The sequence below is a fragment of the Bufo gargarizans genome, chromosome 2, assembly GCF_014858855.1.
Source record: "Bufo gargarizans isolate SCDJY-AF-19 chromosome 2, ASM1485885v1, whole genome shotgun sequence".
NCBI lineage: Eukaryota > Metazoa > Chordata > Amphibia > Anura > Bufonidae > Bufo > Bufo gargarizans.
This window is the reverse complement of record NC_058081.1, coordinates 38,895,669-38,919,452: the sequence shown is the minus strand read 5'-3', so window position 1 is coordinate 38,919,452 and position 23,784 is coordinate 38,895,669. Positions and strand designations below refer to the sequence as shown.

At 45.0% G+C, this 23,784-nt stretch overlaps 1 long non-coding RNA gene across 1 annotated transcript; it reads left to right on the top strand.

The window, feature by feature from the left end:
• The first annotated feature begins 53 nt into the window (after positions 1-53).
• On the top strand, positions 54-13,386 carry LOC122927179. Its single transcript, XR_006387765.1, has 3 exons — positions 54-360; positions 2,508-2,603; positions 12,015-13,386. It is a non-coding gene; the product is annotated as an uncharacterized LOC122927179 (long non-coding RNA).
• Positions 13,387-23,784: the final 10,398 nt, after the last annotated feature.

The following is a 23,784-nucleotide window of genomic DNA, read 5'->3' as shown; positions in this document are numbered from 1 at the left end:
TTCTCCCCACCCATTATATTTTCCTACTGCTTCTGTTCCCGTTCTGCTGGATTTATTGTGTCTACTGCTGTCATATGTCAATTCCTACTGGTTTTAAATTGTTGTAGCCTCCTATATACTGTATGTAACTTCTGTACTGTGCTATCTGCTGCATTCACTGTCTCCTATATACTGCATGTAGCTTAGAAGGATGAGAACTTCCATCATCAGGGAGCTTCTGTCATTTCACTTTCACAATACCCCTTCTGCTGGGCCCCCTGCAGAGACTCAAACAGCCCCCCCCCCCTTCCTCCTCCTCGTTCCAGCAGAGAAGGATAGGCTGCCTGAGAAGAGAGATTGGGAAGTGTAAAGCAGAAGTCTGTGAGTCTGTACTGTGACCGTCTTCTCTGTGGGACAGGAGGAGGGGGTTAGGGAACTCCTCAAGCTGCTACTGGATGCTGTAGATCAGGCATGGCCAACCTGCGGCTCTCCAGCTGTTGTAAAACTACAACTCCCACCATGCCCTGCTGTAGGCTGATAGCTGTAGACTGTCCGGGAATGATGGGAGTTGTAGTTTTGCAACATCTGGAGAGCCTCAGGTTGGCCATCCCTGCTGTAGATCATCACCGTCATACTATTTAGTTTTAACTGCCTCATTAAGCAGTTTGATTCCATGACACCTGCCCCCCCCCCCCCATATCCTGTCCCATCCTCATGGATCCCCCTCTGTCTTCTTACCTCCCTCATGTATCCAGAGCTCCTGTCTCATATTGCTGCTCTGCATAGACCTCCTGCCTCTATATCTTGTATGAATTCCCCTCACAGCCCCATCCACCTACTTGCTATGTCCACCACTTGTATCCATCCCTTGTCTCACTCCTCTGCCTCTCATTATGGTGCCGTCTGAACCGCATTCACCATAAGCACCTTCTAATGTCACAGGGTCATGTGACTGTGTCCACCATGTATGAGTGTGTCCAGGTAGGTGGTGACTGCATCTATGTATATAGTGAGGTACATGTATGAGTATGTACATTAATTTGGGGGGGGGGCCCATACAAACATTTGCTGTGGGGCCCAATCAGTTCTGGCTTTACGGAGCTATGTGCTGGATTGTGAGTTACATGATTAGAGTCCTAGGTGCTGCATTTCTACTGTAACTTTTATAATGATTGTATTGTCATTTTAGATTATGTTGTGCTATTTGATAGATTTCTACAGAGCTTCAGTATTACTCTATCTGCTGGATTTGTGTGTTTATTGTATTGTTTTATCTACAGATGTCTGCTGTGACTTTATGATTTTTTGTATTGTGTTGGTTGAAAGTTGCTGCTGTTGGATATCATCACTTAAACTCCATACAGACAGAGCAATGATCCCGAAACCCGCATCGCCCTGCCATATCACTTGTGTGATAGCGTGGGACAATATCCTAGGGATCGCGAATGCTGGATCAATCAGAGATCCAGCAGCACGATCCCAGCTATGGCCACGGTGCCGGCGACTTTTGTTGACATCATTGGGCGGGGGGGCGTCGCAAAGGAGCTTGCTCCCCCCTCGCTCCGTCTATACAGAGCTTAAGGTATCCTGCTTAAGGTATGGATCCAATGTATATGTACAGACAGAGCAATGATCAGGTGACCCGTAAGCAACAAACGACCATTGTGTGTGGCTGACGCGATCATTGTGACCCGCATCGTCCCACACTATCACTAGTGATGGTCGGTCCGCAGTGTTCGCAGCGAACATCTGTGTTTGCTGCCAGTCGAACACATGCGGGCTGCCATCTTTAGTAAGGTAGACTCACCTGTGTGAAGCCGTCTGGCAATGCATAGGTAAGCCCTTACCTATGCCTGTGCCTGTTGCGGGAGCACCGCGATGGCTACGCTAGGTGCGTCATCCTGATGAAGGCCCCCAGTGGCTGTTCTCGGAACTGCCTGCTCCCCGTGACTGTATCTGATACCATCTCGGGGATCAGGCAGCTAAGTGGACAGCCACCGGGGGCCTTCATCAGGATGTCACGCCTAGGGACAGGTAAGCGGTCGTGGCTGTTCACTGTCCATGGAGGACAGTGAATGGCCATCACTAGCTATCACTCGTGCGATAGGGTTGGACCGTATCCTAGGGATAGCGCACGCCGGAGAGATCCATGGTTGTGGCGCCCGCGACTTGTTGGCATCATGCGAGTGTTGCAGGGAAAGCGTCGCAGAGGAGCTCGCTCCAGTCTATACGGAGCTTAACATCACCAGCTTTCCAGTTCCATCTCCCCTACCTATTGTATACTCTCTTTCCCAACCTCTTACATTGTAAGCCCCATTTTATTGTACAGCGCTGCGTTATATGTTGGCGCTTAGTATATAAAATACAATATCCTCACACCCACAGGAACACTGCACCACAATAAATACAGTTTGTAAATTACGGATGGGAAAAAACAAACATATAAATATATTGTGTATTCATAAATAAATTGATTTGACTTTAGCTGTTTATCATATTTGTCATAAAAATATTTTGTTATATTGCAGTCATGGAGAAGAAGTATGATGAGGTTTACAATCTACTTCGGAGTGGTTCACAGCGACAGAATCTAAGACGTCATGCTTCAAAATTTCACCTCATAGGTTTGTATTTCTTTTTTTTTTTTTTTTTTTATTCTTTTATTTTCCAATACACAGAAAAGACAAATACATTAATAATCATAAACCATCTTTCCCATTTACCCACCCCCTACCACCCTTTTGGAGAGGGAGGGGGGAAGGAGATATGCGTAGCCACGGCCAACAAAAAAACACGATAATAAACTAAAAAAAAATAAAAATTATAAATAAATAATAATAATTTAATCTATCCAGCCCTAAAGTACCCAGTTATTCCATATTTCATCAACTTTTTTTGCTTTTCTACTATGGCCCTCCATCATTCGTTCTTCTTTAATCAGATTATTCACTGCTTTCCTCCACTGTCCCACTGTTGGAGGGTCCACCCCTACCCATTTCCTAAGTATAAGGAGTCTAGCTTGAAATAGTATCTTATTTAGAACCATTCGTATATCTCTATTTAGCCTCAAATGTTCTGTTGCCCCCAGGATACAAATCATAGGATCTTCCGATATTTGAACCTTCAAAATCAAATATATCATATCTGTTATTTCTGTCCAATACCTAAACAGTTTTGGGCATCTCCAAAAACAATGTATTAGATCAGCATTCTCTCCCCCGCATTTTGTACAGTTATCCGAAACTCTGACACCCATTCTTTTCAATATCCGTGGTGATCGGTGGAGCCTATGGACTACAAAAAATTGTGAGATCTTGTGTGAGCCCCTATTTGAGACTCCCTCATAACTTTTTAATGCATCATTCCATTTTTCCTCCGTAAAAAATTATAATTCATTTTCCCATTTTTTCCTAGCAGGTATTGTAATCTGTTTTTTTTCCCCTCCATCAATATCCTATATCTTTTAGCCATTGTACCTCCTTTTTCAACCACGTTAATGAAATTATACAGTGTGTCAGATGTTTCCACCTTATATTTATCCACTTGCCTAACTGTATACAATGCATTCTTAATATATGTCCTTTTGTGGTATACCAAACTCTCTAACCATTGTATTGAAGTCTTTTAGTTTACCCTGTTCAAATATCTGATTTAGATACTTCACCCCATTTTTTTCCCAATCTATATAGGCCTTAATCCGTTGCAATTCCTTAAGATGAATATTTTTCCAAATAGGTGTATAGTGCAAAAACCCTTTAATCTCTAATATCTTTTTGATTTCCACCCATACGTGTTCCAATAAATTTAAAACTCTATTTCCAATATTATTTCTACCAAGTGTACCTGATTCCAATACCTCTAAGTAATTCCATTCTTCTTTCCACCCCTCTCTATTCAATACCTGCCTACCCACTAAACCGTTTAAGCTAGCTTTAATATGACCATATTGTGTAATTAAATAGTAAAAAGACCAATTTGGGACAGCTAGCCCACCTTCTCTCACTGGTAACTGGAGTATCTCTCTCTTTATTCTGGGGGTCGTACCTTTCCAAAGAAAATCTCCCATTAGCCTATCAAGTAATCTAAAGGTATCCTGTGGCAACCTAACTGGGGCATTTTGAAGAACATAAAGTATCTTGGGGAGGAAGACCATTTTTATTAAGTTTACCCGGCCCTGTATTGACATCGGTAGTCTTCGCCAAATATGTATTTTGGCCCTAAGTTCTTTTATAAGGGGGAGTACGTTAAATTTTTCATATTCTTCAACATTTCCAGAAATTTGTATCCCCAAATATTTAAAGTTCTCCTGTTTACCAAGCACCAGTGGCGGATCCAGGGGGGGGGGCAACGGGGCAATTGCCCCCCCCGAGCTGGCGGCGGCGGCAGCGGGGCACAGGGAGATGAGCGCTTCCATTGTGGAAGGGCTCATCTCCAGTCATCTGTATCGCCGTCCTCAGGACAGCGATACAGATGCCTGCCTGTGCTGCGGCAGGGAAGGGAGAGGCGTGTCCCTTTCCCTTCCTCTGATAGGCTGCCGGCCTAGTGCCTGCAGCCTATCAGAGGCCGGCGCAGGCGGCGTGATGACGTCATCACGCCGCCTGAGCCATACAGTGTGGGACACAGGCCTGAAGAGGCCTGAAGAGGCCTGCATCGCATCGCTGACATGGAGGTAAGTATGTGTGTTTTTTTTTTTTTCTTCATTATATACAATGCTTTTACTGGCACCTGGGGGGGGGGGGCTATTACTGGCAAAGGGGGGGCTATTACTGGCAAAGGGGGGGCTATTACTGGCAAAGGGGGGCTATTACTGGCAAAGGGGGGCTATTACTGGCAAAGGGGGGGTCTCTTATTTCTGGCAAAGGGGGGTCTCTTATTTCTGGCAAAGGGGGGGTCTCTTATTACTGGCAAAGGGGGGGCTGTTATTACTGGCCAAGGGGGGACTGTTATTACTGGCAAAGGGGGGCTGTTATTACTGGCAAAGGGGGGCTCTTATTACTGGGGGCTGTTATTACTGGAGGCTCTTATTACTGGCTCAGAGGGGCTCTTATTACTGGGGGCTGTTATTACTGGCACAGAGGGGCTCTTATTACTGGGGGCTGTTATTACTGGCACCGGGGGGGCTGTTATTACTGGCACCGGGGGGGCTGTTATTACTGGCACCGGGGGGGGGGGGGCTGTTATTACTGGCACAGGGGGGCTGCTATTACTGGCACAGGGGGGCTATTATTACTGGCACATGATTGGGGGCACTATAGGGACATCTACTGAGGCCACAAAGAAGGGGTATTTTATATGGGCTCTCTGTACAGTACAATTTTATACTGGGACACATTATGGTGGGTACTATGGGGAAGGGGGGAGAGGAGTACTATGGGGTCATCTACGGGGGGCACTAAGAAGGGGTATTTTATACTTGCAAATTATGGGGGACACGGAGGGCATCTACTGGAGCATTTTATACTGGTACATTATGGGGGGCACTAGGAGGAAGGAGGGTGTGGAGGACTATGGGGTCATTTACTAGGGGCACTATATAGGGGTATTTTATACTGGCACATTATGGGGGCACTATGGGGACATTAGCTCAACTGGGGGCATTACAAGGGGGTATTTCTTGCACTGTCACATTATAAGGAGAATTATTACTACTGGGGGGGGGGGGGGCATTATGGTGGGCTTTATTACTCCCCCATGGTATGACCCCCTAGTAGCAGCACCATCCTCTCCCTGCTCTGCTATCCCTCTGCCCCTTCTCCAAATACTTATTATGAAATCTTTCTCATTAGGATAAAACACATCAGCTCCGCCGAGCCCCCGGCCAAAGTGTGGAAGTGGCGTCCGAGATCCCGAAGGGCCAAGCCAAGTAACTGTGAGTGTTCATGTGAAATATGTTTGTTATACACATATAGCCTACACTGTGGAGTCTGTTCTATAAGCACCATTGTTTTGTGGCGGTGGACAGAAAATAATCTGAAAGTGCCCCTCCCGAGACCAGGCTCTGGATCCGCCACTGCCAAGCACCTGCACCTTTAAATCCTCCTGTGATTGTGCATCTCCCAACATCAACATATATGATTTCCCCCAATTTATATTTAATCCTGAAAAGAAACCAAACTTATCTACTTTATGCATAACTCTGTTAAACTGATCCCCAGTGTTGTGCATAAATAACAAAATGTCATCTGCATACATTAACAGTTTTTCTTCCCCGCCCTCATAGTGAAAACCTTTAATCTCCCTATCACTTCTTATTATGCATGCCAGTGGTTCAATTGCAATAGCAAATAATAGTGGAGAGAGAGGGCATCCCTCCCTAGTGCCCCGATATAGGGCAAGGGGCAGGGACAAGCTCCCGTCCACCATCACTCTAGCCCTAGGATTGTGATATATTAACTGTACCCACCTTATAAATCCCTCCCCTATACCAACCCTTTTTAGTACTGTCCATAGGTATTCCCATTCAATACAATCAAATGCCTTTTGGGCGTCTAGTGAAAGTAACGCTTTCTCCCCCACTTCTAATCTATTGGCTTCAATATTTAGAAACAGCCTTCTTATATTTGCATATATCGTTCTGCCGGGTATAAAGCCAGTTTGGTCTTAATTTATTACACTTTTAACCACTTTTGATAGCCTATCTGCCAAAACTTTTGCCAAAATTTTAACATCCGTATTTAAGAGTGATATTGGCCTATATGACCCAGGTTCTAGTTGTTCTTTACCCTTTTTAGGGATTAATGTAATAATTGCCTCTTTCATAGAGTCTGGTAGATCCCCAACCTTTTTAGCCTCATCCAAAGTTGTTTTTAATTCGGGTACTAACACCTGGGAAAAAGTTTTATATACTTCGAAGGGGAGCCCATCACAACCTGGTGCTTTTTCAGATTTTACCTGCCCCACCGCCTCATTTATTTCCATCATCAATATTTATTTTTCTAAAAATTCTTTTTGGGCCTGGGATATCTCTCTGAGGGGAATCTGGTCTAGATATACCTCTAAGTCTTGTATTGAGTACTGTGCTTTAGACTTATATATCTCCTGAAAATATTCCAAAAACACTCCTTTAATTCCTTCTGGGGTATTAATTATTGTGCCCATTTTATCTTTAATCGCACCTATCCAAGATTTCCCTCTTTGATTTTTCACTATACTTGCCAAAATTTTACCAACTTTTTCTCCCTCTGAGGCTAGACAGATCCCTTTAAAAAGTAGTTATTTCCTGCTTCTCTCCATTTGATATAATTAACTTACTCGCGGAATGATTATTCTCCCCCAAAAACTTTTTTAATTCTTCGGATATACTCTCTTTATCTGAGATAATTGATAACCAATGTGGGTTAAACTTAAACAGTGGTAAATCCCTCTTTTTATTCAAGTCTAATTCCATTACCACCGCATTGTGGTCTGATAGGGCCATGGGCAAATACTGTATTTTCATCCTATTATAGGCCATTAAGTTCTTGTTTCCCAGGACCATATCTATTCTGGACCAAGTTTGATGTGTTTTAGAGTAACACGAATACATAATTTCATCCGGGTTCTGAAAGCGCCAAACATCTACCCAATTAAATTCATGGGCTAGTTTAAAGAAATCTACTTTTTGAGTTCTTCCCCCTCTGCTAAAGGTTCTATCCTTGAGTGGATCCATTACCGCATTATAATCTCCTATTGCTATCATTATAGATTCCGGTCTATTCAACATAAATCTGTACAGTTGGTACAAAACTTCTGACTTATATGGTGGAGGAATATATATGTTTGCAATTACCATTTTAACCCCTTCTAAGCTACAATATAAGAAGAGGTACCTACCACAGTCATCGGCCTCATGTGCCAAACACTCAAATTTAATTTTGTTATGAACCAAAATTGAGACCCCTCTTGAATAGGTAGTATATACAGAATGGTAACTTTCCCCTATCCATCTCTTCTCCAACCATCTTAGAGATTCCTTATCTAAATGTGTCTCCTGTAGGCAGATGATGGCTGGTAGGAACCTCCTCATCCACTCAAGGATAGCATGTCTCTTTACTCTCTCACGTAATCCTCTAACATTCAGTGAAACAATTCTAACCATAGGTTTGTATTTCAATTACTTGTATAACCGCCATCGGATTTTGACCTTTTTTCTACAATACTTGATGTTAATAAATTTGTTTGCAACCTGACTCTGAGGAAACATTTTTCCGATAATTCCACAATAGCAGGTGATGACGGGGTAGATAATGAGAAACCCCAGGAGTCAGTTTGCAATGTTTTTTCCGGTCTTTCCTTTGTGGAACAATGCTCACTTCTCTGTTTGGAGGGGCTACAGATAGAGAATCAAATGTTTGATGCCAAAGTTGATAGCCAGGAATTCAAAACCAGGAATGCTAGTTTTTATACTATGAAATCACGGGTTCCTAGCATAGATACCTTTCAGGAAACCCTTGAGAGGGAACTCACTGAGATCCATACTCTCCAGGTTAACCAGAAACATAGGTATGAGAACCTTACTAGACCACAGGGAGAAGCCTTGAACTAGGGGAGTGTTCAGACCTAGTAATCAAAATGGCGGACAAGGGGGGGGGGTCCGTGGTAGTTATGGACAGGGATGTTTATTTTGGGCAGATGATGGACATGCTGTCGGACTCTTCAACATACAGAAGACTGGATGGAAATCCTATTGATAAATTCAAGAAGACTTGTCTGTCCCTTTTAGATAAAGGTAGGGACAGAGGCTTTATCAGTGATAAAGAACATAGTTTTCTGTATGTTGAAAGCGCAGTTACTCCCATCATACATGCCCTCCCTAAGACACACAAAAAAGAGGAACCCCCCCCCCTCCGCCCTATAGTATCGGGTATTGGGACGCTATTCGAAAGACTAGGAGAATGGCTAGATGCCATTCTCCAACCGTTAGTTAGGAGACTACCAGGTTTTGTCATGGATACATTGGATGTCCTGAGGGCATTCCATGACAAATCCTGGAATGAAGATTACATCTGGCTAACCCTTGATGTAATCTCCCTCTATCCCGCACAATATAGCCTTTCTTGCAATGGAATATCACCTGCACAGATACAGTTGCCACTCGACAGGTTTTGTGGACTATATAGTGGAGGTGACTACACTTCTCATGACTTCCAATTACTTCAATTTTGACAATAGGTTCTATTTGCAGATCAGGGGTGTTTCAATGGGGGCTAAATATTCGCCATCCCTTGCCAATCTCACCATGGCATACTGGGAGGAGTGCTTTATATTTAAGGAGAACAATCCTTTTGCGTGTGCCTTGGTCTGGTATGGCAGATACATCGATGATTTGCTCCTCATTTGGGGTCGCGGTGTGTCTGCCATACCAGACTTCTTGGCATATGTGAATGACAACCCATATAATTTGCAGTTCACTCACCAGCTTGATGCATCCTCGATCTGCTTCCTTGACCTAAAGTTAACTGGGGTACCTGATTAAACTATCATGACAGAGGCCTTCCATAAGGAGGTGTCGGGTAACACCATCCTCAGGGCTAACAGCCACCACCCGGCGCATACCCTCCGGTCTGTGCCGGTGGGAGAGTTTGGTAGGGCACGCAGGAATTGTACGGGCTATACTAAGGTGCATTCCGATCCTTTATGAGGACCAATTCCTATTTAACTCTCTGCGGGATGGTTTTAAGATAGTTTCCAGACGTCCTGGCAGCCTGGCCAATAAATTGTCTCCCTCCTTATTTACTTCTTCCATTGCGAAATCTAAATCTACCTGGCTTAGACATCAGGGTTTTACAAAGTGCGGGGGTCACCCCTGCAAATCTTGTAACTATGTACAACCCACTACAGTGTTTGAGAATTCTACACATAAGGAACAGTTTTCTATCAAGAGTCATATTAACGGCAAGAGTGTAGGTGTAATTTACCTTATTAGGTGCACTAGTTGCGATGTTTTGTACGTGGGGAGTACCTGCAGACAGTTTAAGGCCAGGCTGTGGGAGCATCTAAACTATATCACTAACCCTATGGCTATGGGTATCTCAAGTGCTGCTAGCCACTTCATCAAAGAACATAATAGAAATGTGGCCAGTTTGAGAGCTCATTCCATTGAAAGGGTTACTCCCTCTCCCAGGGGTGGGGATATTAGGAAAAAGATTCTTCTGCGCAAAGCCTTTTGGATAATACTCGGTGTAAAGGATCTCCTGGCACCCCGACTGGGTACCTCCGTTGATGGATGCTCCTAGTGCTTCCTGAGGGCTCCAAGCACTCCGCTCGACACCGTAACCACCATAGGAACCACCATAGGAACAGAGACAGCTCTTACAAGAGCTAGGGGTTATATCCAGGGGAGTATACAGCGTATAGCAATCCCCACACACATGAGACGAGGCTCTGTGTTGAAGGCCAAAACATGAACTCTCTTTATTGAAGATCAACTCAGTATATATACAGTTCAAGAAGTCTAACAACATAAATCAATCAACCATGAACAACATGCAAACAGACATCTTCACCCCCTCCATAATGAATGAATAGGGAGAGAGAAGACACATGTGATGGCATTATCTCCTGAGTGTATCATAGGGTGATCTACTCATCTAGGAGTCGGCTGCTACTAGAGTCAGCTATCTTAATCCCATCACTAACACAATCAGTGGGAGTCTCAGTGCAGAGTTAACCCTTTTTGTGTTGCTGAATTCACACCCTGCACCTTTAATGGTCAATAGGAAATATGTGGTATATAAACTCCACACATAAATCAGGGTTCATAGTTCCTTATAACCCCAAAAGGTCTGAGGGGGTCTCCATAGTTCTGGGTCCATAGTCTGTAGGAAGGAGGTTGGCCCTCAGGCTTCTCCAGCAGCCCCAGTGACAGTTCATTCCGTCACACTTGGTATCCAAAGGGCCTCAATATGCGCAGGGAACTTATGTATTGTTATCAATAGGAGACAGAGAAGTGATATTGTAACACATTTGAGTTATATTATGCATTACAATTTTTATTCCAGTTACTAATGGTCTAGCAAATGCTATGGCAATTAAATATATCTGATTGACAAGATAATCTTTCCATTCCAAGGCACCACATAAACAGAGGGACAAATTAATTAGCATGACATTGTGGACTCGGTTTGCGTTTACATTGATCAATCATGCGTTTTTTTCCCTCACTGCGGTAATGGTGCTGTGTTTACTTACTTCTCTGATGATAAAAGGTTGGATGGTTCTCCAATTGGATAGCGTGGGTGTTAGGAGATGGTTCCCAAACCAGATATATGCAATGTATAAAGACTCCTGTACTCCACTTGAGTTTCAGTGCAAAGCTTTTATTTAGTGTGGTTCCAGTCAAGAACGTTTTCGGCTAAGAAGCCTTCTTCAGTGTAACTGGAGAAGCATACAAAGTGTAAAAAATAAATATATAATATTCACAATAGGTATAGAATCAATTATATAGTACATATAATGTAGCACTTGTAGACAAATTACAAATAGTATATCGAATATATTCTATACAAAGGGAGGACGTGTCGATATGGCACGTAGAGAGAGCATTGGCTGTCATCTGGGGATCCTGAAGGATCTTCATCGGAGTGGTCTTTGGTCAGCTGGTAGTTTGAGGTGGTGCGTTTTTTCTGCAGCCAAACGCCACACTATCGCCCAACTACGATTCCAGGTAGTGGAACAAGTAACAGTTCCCAGAAGGGGCGGAGAATCCGGAGATCTATCACGCCTCCTCATGAGCAGGGAAGCCATGTGGATACACCGCCTACAAACACTTGAACCCAAGGGTCTCAACCGGGATTATGATATAAGAAGCTTTATATAACCCCTACAGCACAAAGAATTTAACCCAAAGCGCTGGCAACAACGGTGCCAACAGGCAATCATATATAACCAAAGAGCCCCCATTATTACATTATATTCTATTACACACAGCAAGCTATTTAGGTGCAAATCTATCACATGAACCACCCCTCGAACCATAGTGAACATAAACATAGCTTGCAGACAATGACTTTTGCTTGTAATAAATATTGTTAACAATTCCTCTATTCCTATTCTAGAGCAGATATTGACCCTCATCTAAATTCCTAGTGGGGAACTGAATAGATCACATCCTTTATGGCATTACTCCATTGGCTAACACCTAGAGGTAATTATGACAGATACTCCTCTGATGGACATACATAGGTAACTATAACATCTATAGGTAAACGAGTCCTTTGCTCATCAACCAGAGATAACTATGACACAGACTGCCCTTATGGACCTCCACAGGTAAATATGACAGCACGCAAGCTTTACCCTCCCAAATCACAGCACCAGCGTCTCCCCGCTACCCTAGTAGTCAGCTGACAGCAGAATCGTATCCCGGCGCATGCGCCTTTGCACACAGTGGCCGGCAACAGCTGATCACTTCAGCGGCCACACGAACGCAGCGCACGCATGCGCAATCATATCTAGCAAGCTCCGGGCGCCATCTTTGTTTTACCCGGAAATACGTCAGCCAAGACCCGCCCCTTTAACCACGCTGCGCGGCCGGATCCCACATAAGGGGAACGGAGACACAACTGGCAGCATGGCAATCCGGAACACAGGACTCAGCCTCCCGGACTGCATGCCAGATAGGGACACAGAGCCCATACAAACAGCAGCATCCCTGCTGACCGCCGAGGAAACTTTCTCTCTCAAGCTTTTTTTGGACTTGTTGCAGCCACAATCCGGGTAAGAAATGACAATGAGAATTAGCAGTTGCTTTAATACCCTTCTACATGGAACTTATAGTGTGTTATTAGCCTGTCCGAATTTGTTGTGCAATCCACACTTAATCTGTCTGAATATGTCTTAATATGTAGTGATATCCTTACCCTAACGGATTCTGCATTTAGCTAGACTGTCTAACCCTCCTTTTGATGGAGTGATCTTTGTTCCACAGTATATGAAAGATATGAAAGATAAGATCTGTCAATATTTATTATGCTTAATTTTGATTCCTAATATACGGTCCATAGAATACAGTTTAGCATATTCTCTGTCCAACTCTGCAATTGTGTTCCTTAACCCCACCCACTACTACCTGTTACTTGACTTCATACCGGTAAAGCATCACAACGCCTCACCACAGAAAAAACGCACCACCTCAAACTACCAGCTGACCAAAGACCACTCCGATGAAGATCCTTCAGGATCCCCAGATGACAGCCAATGCTCTCTCTACGTGCCATATCGACACGTCCTCCCTTTGTATAGAATATATTCGATATACTATTTGTAATTTGTCTACAAGTGCGACATTATATGTACTATATAATTGATGCTATACCTATTGTGAATATTATATATTTATTTTTGACACTTTGTATGCTTCTCCAGTTACACTGAAGAAGGCTTCTTAGCCAAAAACTTTCTTGACTGGAACCGCACTAAATAAAAGCTTTGCACTGAAACTCAAGTGGAGTACAGGAGTCTTTATACATTACTTACTTCTCTGCTTATCAAGTGCCCAGATTATGTTCTGGACATTACAGAGACCTATGGAGGAGCATTTAAATTTTGTTGTGTTTTATATGCTGAAATCAGCAGTATTTATGACATATGGTGGTGGGTGCGGTGTGAGTGGAAGACTCGCCCCCCAGGAGGAGTTTAGATCTTCCTATCCACCCCTATAATTGGGGTGTGGAGTATTTTTATACCCCGGGGTACGAGCACTCCACCATGCTATGATTAAGAACTGAATAGTTCGAAACATGTCAGCCAACCACGGTGGTGGGTGAGGTGTGAGGATGTATTTCTTTTATGAATCCGAATAAAGGCGAAGCAACCTTCTGAAGCTCTGGATTTTGGGACGTTTTTTCTTTCGTATGTTACATAGAAGGCTGGTCCGGTCTTGTTCCGTGCATCCTCGTCCATGGTGAGCTGGAAGTTGCAACTTTCTTACTTTACATGGATCCCACAGGACTTGTCCGTAGCTTGTGCAGAATAGACATGTATGGCGGCCTTACCCAGCCATTGTTATACTACAGCGCAATTGCTCCTTGTAGTTTTTGATATGTACCACTCTTTTGGGGTGTACCCTAATAAAAAAATAATAATAATTTAAAACAAAAATCAGTGTTGGCTACGTCGTCCTCCTCCACCGCCGCTTCCATCTACACCGCTACGTCCACCGCCTCCTCAAACTCCTACTCCATATGGACCTCCACCTCATAAATCAAGTTTTATTTTATTTATTTGTACGTATTTTATTTTATGTCATTTCACTAATTGGTCTGTTACATTTTAGGGTGAAATTCACCAATTTTTGGGTTTGATATACCACTGCTATACCTAGTAGACAGGTAAGAAAATTCACTCATTTGTCTGTTACATTTTCGGGTGAAATTCACCAATTTTTCGTGTGATATACCACTGCTTAGTAGACAGGTAAAAAAAAAATCACAAATTTGTCTGTTACATTTTCAGGTGAAATTCACCAATTTTGGGGCTGATATACCACTGCTATACCTAGTAGACAGGTTAAAAACATTCACAAATTTGTCTGTTACATTTTTGGGTGAAATTCACCAATTTTTGGGTGTGATATACCACTGCTATACCTAGTAGACAGGTAAAAACATTTACAAATTTGTCTATTACATTTTCAGGTGAAATTAAGCAATTTTTGGCCGTGATAGACCCCTGCTCTGCCTAATAGACAGGTTAATAAATTTCACTAATTTTTCTGTTACATTCTTGGGTTGACATTTTAAATTTTTTTACGTGTATAAACCCCTGCTATGCATAGGTGACAGGGACCGAAATGTTTAAAAATAATCTGTTCCATTGTGAAAGGGATTTTTCATAATCTTACTTTTGATACATCACAGATTAGACATATATTATACAAGCCTCATCCCTTGTGGAATGCAGTACCTCGAATTAACATATCTCAGAACCTCTGCGAGTTGCTGGACACAATAGCAGCCTGCCTGAACAAAAGGCTATTTAACATCTCACCTCACATACAATGACAGCAACTTATTCAACTTATTAGCATGTAGAGAAAACCTGTTCAATGTAAAATAACCCTTTTCATGTATTGTATATAGCAGATACCAGTATTGTTTAGTAAAGTTTCAACTGTATCTTGACAAAATATGTTTCCCAAGGCCTGCTAAGAACTACCAGGATTGTTCCAATTGGATCTTGAGAGACAATATGCTCCCACCCCCCAATAAGCCCTATAAATATGTGCTGGGAAATAAAGATTTCAGATATTTGACAACCTTGTTGAGTCTGGGCTGTCGTATCTCTCTGATCAGAAGCAAATGGGATATTTGTTGCACAGGGAAATATTCACGGGTTGGAGGTCTGATGCCTCATCATATAACCATCATAAACCTGCCTGAGAAAAACCGCTAACACATTGGTGGGTGACATGAACCCATTTCTGACCCTGAAAAAACCCTACTCTGCATAGGTGACATGGACTTAACTTTCTAAAATTCGTCTTTAATTGGCCCTTCGTCTTTAATTGGCTTTAATAACTTTTCCCATATTTCCGCTTCATCCCATTTTAACCATTGACCTCCCTTGGATGTGGTCTCCCGTTCTCACGCTCCCTCTCTGGCATGGAACCCTGATTCGCCGATAACTGTGATCAACATGGTAGGCTCAGAAAAGTACATCGAAAGTTGATAGAGAAGATATCCAAATGGATGGTGGACGTCACAGGGGCACCTCTGCATAGGTGACAGGAACATAAATTTAAAAAAATCGTCTGTTACATTGTTAGGTGACATTTTAGCAATTTTGACGGATAGAAACCCCTGCTCTGCATAGGTGACAGAGACTTAAATTTCTAAAATTCATCTTTAATTGGCCCTTTCCTTTAATGATTCTGCTTTAATAACTTTTCCCATATTTCCGCCCGATCAAAATAAAATTTCATCCATTTATCTCCCTTGGATGTGGTCTCTCTTTCTCACGCTCCCTTTCCGGCGTGGGACCCTGATTCCCCACTACTCGTGATCACCATGGTAGGCGCAGAAAAGAACATCGAAAGTTGATAGAGAAGATATCCAAATGGATGGTGGACATCACAAGGATGTGCGATCAGGCAGAAGTTATCTAGAGTCAACAAAGCGGCAGCAGGGCCTCTCCTGTCTAACGTTTCCTAATCCAAAATACCGCAGTGACATTCCCTGTAATTTTTTATTAATCATTCAAATAACAGGGCATCTTAAGAGTCCTGTATTGTTATTTATCGTCACTACCTCCCCAAGTCGGGAGTGGGTAATTGCCGCGCGCCCCCTCCTTTCCTTCAATTCTTCCATTTTAATAGCTTCTCCCACATTTCCGCTCGATCACAATTAAATTTCATCCATTGATCTCCCTTGGATGTGTTCTCATTTTCTCACACTCCCTCTTCGGGGTGGAACCCTGATTCGCTGATAACCGTGATCAACATGGTAGGCTCAGAAAAGAACATCGAAAGTTGATAGAGAAGATATCCAAATGGATGGTGGACGTCACGGGGGCACCTGTGCATAGGTGACAGGAACATAAATTTCCAAAAATTGTCTGTTACATTGTCAGATGACATTTTAGCAATTTTGCCGGATAGAAACCCCTGCTCTGCATAGGTGACAGGGACTTAAATTTCTAAAATTCGTCTTTAATTGGCCCTTTCATTCGATCCTTCTGCTTTAATAACTTGTCCCACATTTCCGCTTCATCCCATTGCAGCCATTGACCTCCCTTGGATGAGGTCTCCCTTTCTCACACTCCCTCTCCGGCGTGGAACCCTGATTCGCCGATAACCGTGATCAACATGCTAGGCTCAGAAAAGAACATCGAAAGTTGATAGAGAAGATATCCAAATGGATGGTGGACGTCACAGGGACATGCAATCAGGCAGAAGTTATGTAGAGTCAACAAAGCGACAGCAGGGCCTCTCCTGTCTAACGTTTCCTAATCAAAAATACCCCATTGACATTCCCTGTATATTATAATTAATCATTCAAACAACAGGGCATCTTAAGAGTCCTGTATTGTTATTTATCGTCACTACATCGCCGAGTCGGGAGTGGGTAATTGCCGAGCGCCCCCTCCTTAACTTGGAAGCTTATGCTTCAATACTTTGTCCCACATTTCCACTCAATTACATTTAATTTCATCCATTGACCTCCCTTGAATATGGTATCCCTTTCTCAGGCTCCCTCTCCGGCCGGGAACCCTGATTCCCCGCCACCCGTGATCACCATGGTAGGCGCAGAAAAGAACATTGAAAGTTAATAGAGCAGATATCAAATTGGATCGTGAACATCACAGGGACGTGCGACATGGTGGGGCAGTAAGTGTGCACACACCTACACGAACTGACTGACAGGGGTCAGCCCCTGCAACTTCTGGGTCTCCAAATTGGGCACATGGCCGGATCTTGCCCTTTACCCCTTGGAGGTGCTGGCCTGCCCTGCAGCCAGTGTATTGTCTGAACATGTGTTTAGCACGACTGGAGGGGGTTATCACAGGTTATATTTCCCAATGTTTTGGGGTGTACCCAAATTTAAAAAAACTAATTTAAAACCAAAAAGCAGTGTAGGCTGCCTTCTCCTCCTCCACCACCGCTTCCACCTACACCGCCACATCCACCGCCTCCTCAACCTCCTACTCCATATGGACCTCGTCCTCCTAGATCAAGATTATTATTTTTTATTTTTACGTATTTTATGTTATTTAAAGTCATTTCCCTATCCACATTTGTTTGCAGAGCACTTGCCATGCTCTTAACCACATTTTGATGCCATTTGCAGCCTGTGACAACCACCCGCCAATCCTGTCGTACTAAGCCACAGTTGCCATACAGGTCTCCACTAGAGACTTCTGGAGGCGAATCCACTGTGAGCACAGAAGATGTTTAAGATTGGTTGGTGGGCCCAGACAGGATGCAATCACGATTGTATGTACAATCGGTAAAAATAAAATTACTGATTTCACGCTGGAAATCAAATTAATTTGCTGCCACCACTCTTCGTATTGAATCGGGGTGAAGAGACCCCGGCTAGCTAATCCTAAAGGGACGAAACGGTTATTTGCAACCTAGCTAGTACATTAACAATTTATAAAAATAACACAATTTGGTAGTATGTCTTCTGAGGACAGAGTTCTTAGCATAGATCAGGTCATCAAGTAACAAGGGCAAAACTGGAACGATGAAATCGTTAGTTTTTATTCTAAAACTACACACAAAAATATATATATTAAAGCTGACAGATAAATATACCGACCAGTTGAACAGATTGGTTTGGATAGAAATAGGTAGAGGTGGAAGGGAATAGAATGGCTGTAAGTTCAGAATTACCGTGGTAGGGTCCAGTAATAGGCAAAGTCTTTGTAGAATAATCCAAGATGGTGGGGTGTGCCTGTGTCCCGCGGGCGGTCGTGATGTTAGTCGACGTCAGATGGTAGAATAAGGAACCAGGACCTGAGTGTGTCACTGTTTTTACCTACTCTGAAGCGGGGAGGGGGTATGACACGTTCAGGTCCAGCCTTGTGTAATTGGAACAGGGGCAGTCCTTTGCCCCATAGGGAGAAAATCTGGCAGAATCTTTGCTTTGCCCATTTCTCCATATCCCGTAAGTCCAATCAAGAAATATAGTTGATATTGATAATCAGTACAATTTTACGCATCATCTGATAACAAATACGACTAAAAGATAATATAGGGTGCCTGAGAACCTTTATATCTCAGAGCGGGAATCTCTGATTTGTCCGCGGGTTTCCTAGAAGGTGGGTTAGAAGAACCAAAACCATCTCTGAAAAGATGGTTCCTTTCACATTTCCATAACCCATGAAATATTAGGAAAATATGGGAAAAATATGAAGCTTATGGATTGAAGGGGACTTTCAGGTCATCTTCCTTCCTGTACCAACCAGCTGTGTGATAAGGATCTGTCCTTTTCTTCTGAAGCTCGCTGCCCAGGCTAAAGGTGTGAGACCCCTGCTGGTATTGGAGACACTATGGCTGCAGAAAGACCAGGTTTATGAGGTTCTGTCATAAGAGAACTAGATTGATGGCTACTCAACTTGTCATGGGCAGGAAAGGTTTGTCACAAGGTGGTGATAATGGCACCTCTCCTCTGTGAATTACTCCTTTAGTCAAAAGAGAAGATTCTTAGTGAAGGCTCTTTTGTCTTTGTGATTGCGAAAAAAGATAGGATAGGGGCTATCCATAGTATTTAGTATATTGTGCAGACTAAATGGGCCAAATGGTTCTTATCTGCCGACACATTCTATGTTTCTATATTTCTATGTTGATATGGCGCATTTGCGATTTCCTAGTATCGCAAAGCGTCACACAGCCATCTAACCTTTTCCATGATATTTTAGTGCTCAAAAGTTCGGGTGCCCATTGACTTCAATGGGGTTCGGGTTCGGGGTCATGTTCAGGTCAAGTTTGGGTTCCAAACTCAAAATTTTTTGTGAAGTTTGGCCCAAACCCGTCGAACCCGAACATCCAGGTGTCCGCTCAACTCTAGTCACAACCCTATAAATAGCCTCAGCCATCTTGGATTCAGCCATTTTCCAGTGTACTTAGTGAAGGGAGAGACGTCAGCAGGCGCTAGGGACAGTGCTAAGAAAGACTTTAAAACTTTTATTTTGCTGTATAGAAGTTCAGGGAAAGGATAGGGAGGAATCATTCCACAGTATTGAAGCAGAAGTGCTGTTTGATACAGCCATTAACAGGGTTTATTACAAGGAAATAATTCTATGTCTTATTTGCCCTTGTGCGGTGCGGTTACAGTATATGTTCTAAAGATTTTATTGGCTTGTATTAGTGGGAAAAAAAGTGCTTATTAGCCGTTGTGTGGTGAAGTGAGAAAATTACAGACTGTTTTGGGGTGTTTTAATTTCCTTTTTATTTATTTATTTGATCTAACAGTATGTCAGACAGAGAAGGGACAGGCCCTGCACAGGGGAGTGGCAGAGGCCAAAATGTTTCTGGCGCAGGCACAGGTCGCAGCAGAGTAAGGGCGAGTGGCAGCAGGAGTCGCAGTGAGAGGCCTGAGCTCCCGATGTCATCTAGCGGTCGTGTCTTGACCAGCAACCCAGTGGTTCTTGAATGGTTGACTCGGTCATCCACCTTGTCCCAAACGATATCAAACACCCCCACCAAAGTGTCGGTGGGTTTGTCAGACACAACCCTTAGTTGGCATAGCCCGGGAGCAGGCCCTGTGCCGTCACCTGTCCTCAACCTGCCTCTGTCCTTTTCTGTTCCCTCAGCCAGACAAGTATTATATGCAGTGGGCTCAGCTCCACTATACAGTACAGCGAGAACGAGCTACTAGAGGACAGTCAGCAGCTACTGGCCAGCCAAGATGTGGAGGAGACATCCGCCGCTTCCTCCAGTAGACGGGCAAGTAATGATGAGGAGAGTGGCGTGAGAGCTGGTGTTGCGAGCGGTCCGTCTCCTGAGCCAGAGACCGTTGAGGAGGACATCAGTGACGTGCAGACAGTACTCGATGATGATGTAGTTAATCGCACTTGGGAGCTGGGTGAATTAGGGGCTTTATCATTATCAAGAGAAGAGGGTGGCAGCTTGCCCGTGTGGCAGCGGCGGAGCCAGCAGGGTGGCAGCAGTGGGGGGTCGGGAGCTAAACGTGCCCGGGATACACCACCCGCTTTGCATGAGCCTACCTGCCCGGAAAGTAGTGGTGCAGGGGTTCACGGAAGCAGCGGCAGTAGCAGTCAGTCAGTGCGGAGTGTTGGGGGTAAAATCAGCTACTCGTCAATGTGGCAGTTTTTTGTTAAGTCTCTTGAGGAGGTGAACATTTCTTTGCCAAAAAGGCAGTACCAGCCCTGCACATGTAGAACAGAAGGTCGGCCAGTCCTTGAGCCTGTCGGTGTCTGCCAAAGTACACGGCAGCGCCGACGTGTGGAGCTGAAACTACGGTCAGGGACAATACATGTCCTTTACGGCCAACTGGGTGAATGTGGTTCCTGCACAGCCACACCAGCAACTTGGCCAGGTGACGCCGCTTCTGCGTCCACGTTCTCACGCCGTTGGTCCTGCGACAATGTCCGCCTCTGCCTCCTCATCCTCCACCGTGTCCCGAGCCTCCACTGCAGGGACAATTCACAGTGCCCCTCCAGCATACCACATGTGCAGGGCATGGCGGTGTCACACTGATCTGCACCTCGTTTGCCTGGGCGAATGGAGTCACACAGGGGACACAGTTCTCACGCCGTTGGTCCTGCTCTGTGTCCTTCATCAAAAAATCGAATCCTGGCTTTCTCCGCGACCACTCACAATTGGAACCATGGTGACCGACAACGGGAAGAACATGGTGTCGGCAGTGCATCAAGGAGGGCTGAGTTATGCGCCCTGCATGGCACACTTATTCAATCTGGTTGTCAAGCGGTTCCTGAAGTCTTCCACCCATCTGCAAGATATCCTAAAAATGGCCAGGAAACTTTGCATGCACTTCAGCCACTCGTACACCACAAAGCACACCCTCCCTGAGCTGCAGCGGCAGAACGGCATCCCCCAACATAGGCTGATATACGACGTTTCCACCCGTTGGAATTCCACCCTCCATATGCTGTACCGACTATAGAAACAGAGAAAGGCCATAAACAATTTCTTGATGATCCAAGCAGACAGAAGTACTCCCCTGTGTAACTTCGATGTCAGCCAGTGGCAGCTCATGCGTGACACTTGCCGTTTGCTCAGGCCCTTTGAGGAGGCCACGATATTTGTCAGTCGCCAGGACTACGGGATGAACAATGTCATTCCACTGCTTCTTGTCCCGGAACAGATACTGGTAAATCTGGCTGGTCTGGGGACTAGTGAAGAAACTACTTACCAGCAGCAGCAGCAGCTAGACCTAGAGCAGAACCTGAACCAGCAGGTAGTGGCATACTTGGACAGCACCCTGCCACCCCACATTGAAGATCTGCTGCACTACTAGACAGCAAAACTGCATTTGTGGCCGCAACTGGCAGAGTTTGCCCTGGAAAAGCTGTCCTGCCCAGCCAGTAGTGTGGCAGGTGTTTAGTGCAGCGGGGGCCAAAGTTACCCTAAGTAGAACTGGCCTGTCCACCCAAAATGTGGAGAGACTTACCTTTGTTAAGATGAATCAGGCATTAATGAGCCAAGATTTCCACCCACCAATGCCTGATGCATTAGACTAGATCATCCATGGTGCCACACCGACTCTTTATCAAAAGAGACCGGTTTCTTCTGGCTACCTGCATTAGCTACTATTCTGATGCTGCTGGCCTCCTCCTGATGTTGCTGCTGCCGCCATCTCCACACTCTGTCATTGTGCCACTCTGTGGCCTTCTGATGATGATGCTGCCAACGCCACACTCTCTCATTGTGTCAGCCTGTGGCCTCCTCCTGATGCTGCTGCTGCCACCTCCACACTCTGTCATTGTGCCATTCTCTGGCCTCCTGATGCTGCTGCCACCTCCACACTGTCATTGTGCCACTCTGTGTCTTCCTCCTGATGCTGCTGCTACCTCCATGCTCTGTCATTGTGCCACTCTGTGGTCTCCTGATGATGCTATTGCCACCTCCACACTCTGTCATTGTGCCACTCTGTGGCCTTCTCCTGATGCTGCTTCCACCTCCACCCTATGTCATTGTGCCATTCTGTGGCCTCCTGATGCTGCTGCTGCCACCTACACTCTGTCATTGTGCCATTCTGTGGCCTCCTGATGATGCTGCTGCCACCTCCACACTCTGTCATTGTGCCTTTCTGTGACCTCCTGATGATGCTGCTGCCACCTCCACACTCTGTCATTGTGCCTTTCTTTGGCCTCCTGATGCTGCTGCTGCCACCTACACTCTGTCATTTTGCCACTCTGTGGCCTCCTGAGGATGCTGCTACCACCTCCACACTCTGTCATTGTGCCATTCTGTGGCCTCCTGATGATGCTGATGCCACCTCCACACTCTGTCATTGTACCACTCTGTGGCCTTCTCCTGATGCTGCTGCCACCTCCACACTCTGTTATTGTGCCACTCTGTGGCCTCCTGGTGCTGCTGCCACCTCCACACTGTCATTTTGCCACCCTGTGGCCTCCTCCTGATGCTGCTGCTGCCGACATCTCCACACTCTGTCATTGTGCCACTCTTTGGCCTCCTGATGCTGCTGCTGCTACCTCCACACTGTCATTGTGCCACCCTGTGGCCTCCTCCTGATGCTGCCATCTCCACACTCTGTCATTGTGCCACTCTTTGGCCTCCTGATGCTGCTACTGCCACCGCCACTCTGTTATTGTGCCACTCTGTTATTGTGCCACTCTGTGGCCTCCTGATGCTGCTGCCACCTCCACACTGTCATTGTGCCACCCTGTAGCCTCCTCCTGATGTTGCTGCTGCCATCTCCACACTCTGTCATTGTGCCACTCTGTGGCCTCCTGATGATGATGCTGCCAACGCCACACTCTCTCATTGTGTCAGCCTGTGGCCTCCTCCTGATGCTGCTGCTGCCACCTCCACACTCTGTCATTGTGCCATTCTCTGGCCTCCTGATGCTGCTGCCACCTCCACACTGTCATTGTGCCACTCTGTGTCTTCCTCCTGATGCTGCTGCTACCTCCATGCTCTGTCATTGTGCCACTCTGTGGTCTCCTGATGATGCTGTTGCCACCTCCACACTCTGTCATTGTGCCACTCTGTGGCCTTCTCCTGATGCTGCTTTCACCTCCACGCTATGTCATTGTGCCACTCTGTGGCCTCCTAATGCTGCTGCTGCCACCTCCACACTGTCATTGTGCCACCCTGTGGCCTCCTCCTGATGCTGCCGCCCAGCATGCATGTGGAACCAACACTTCCTGAACTTT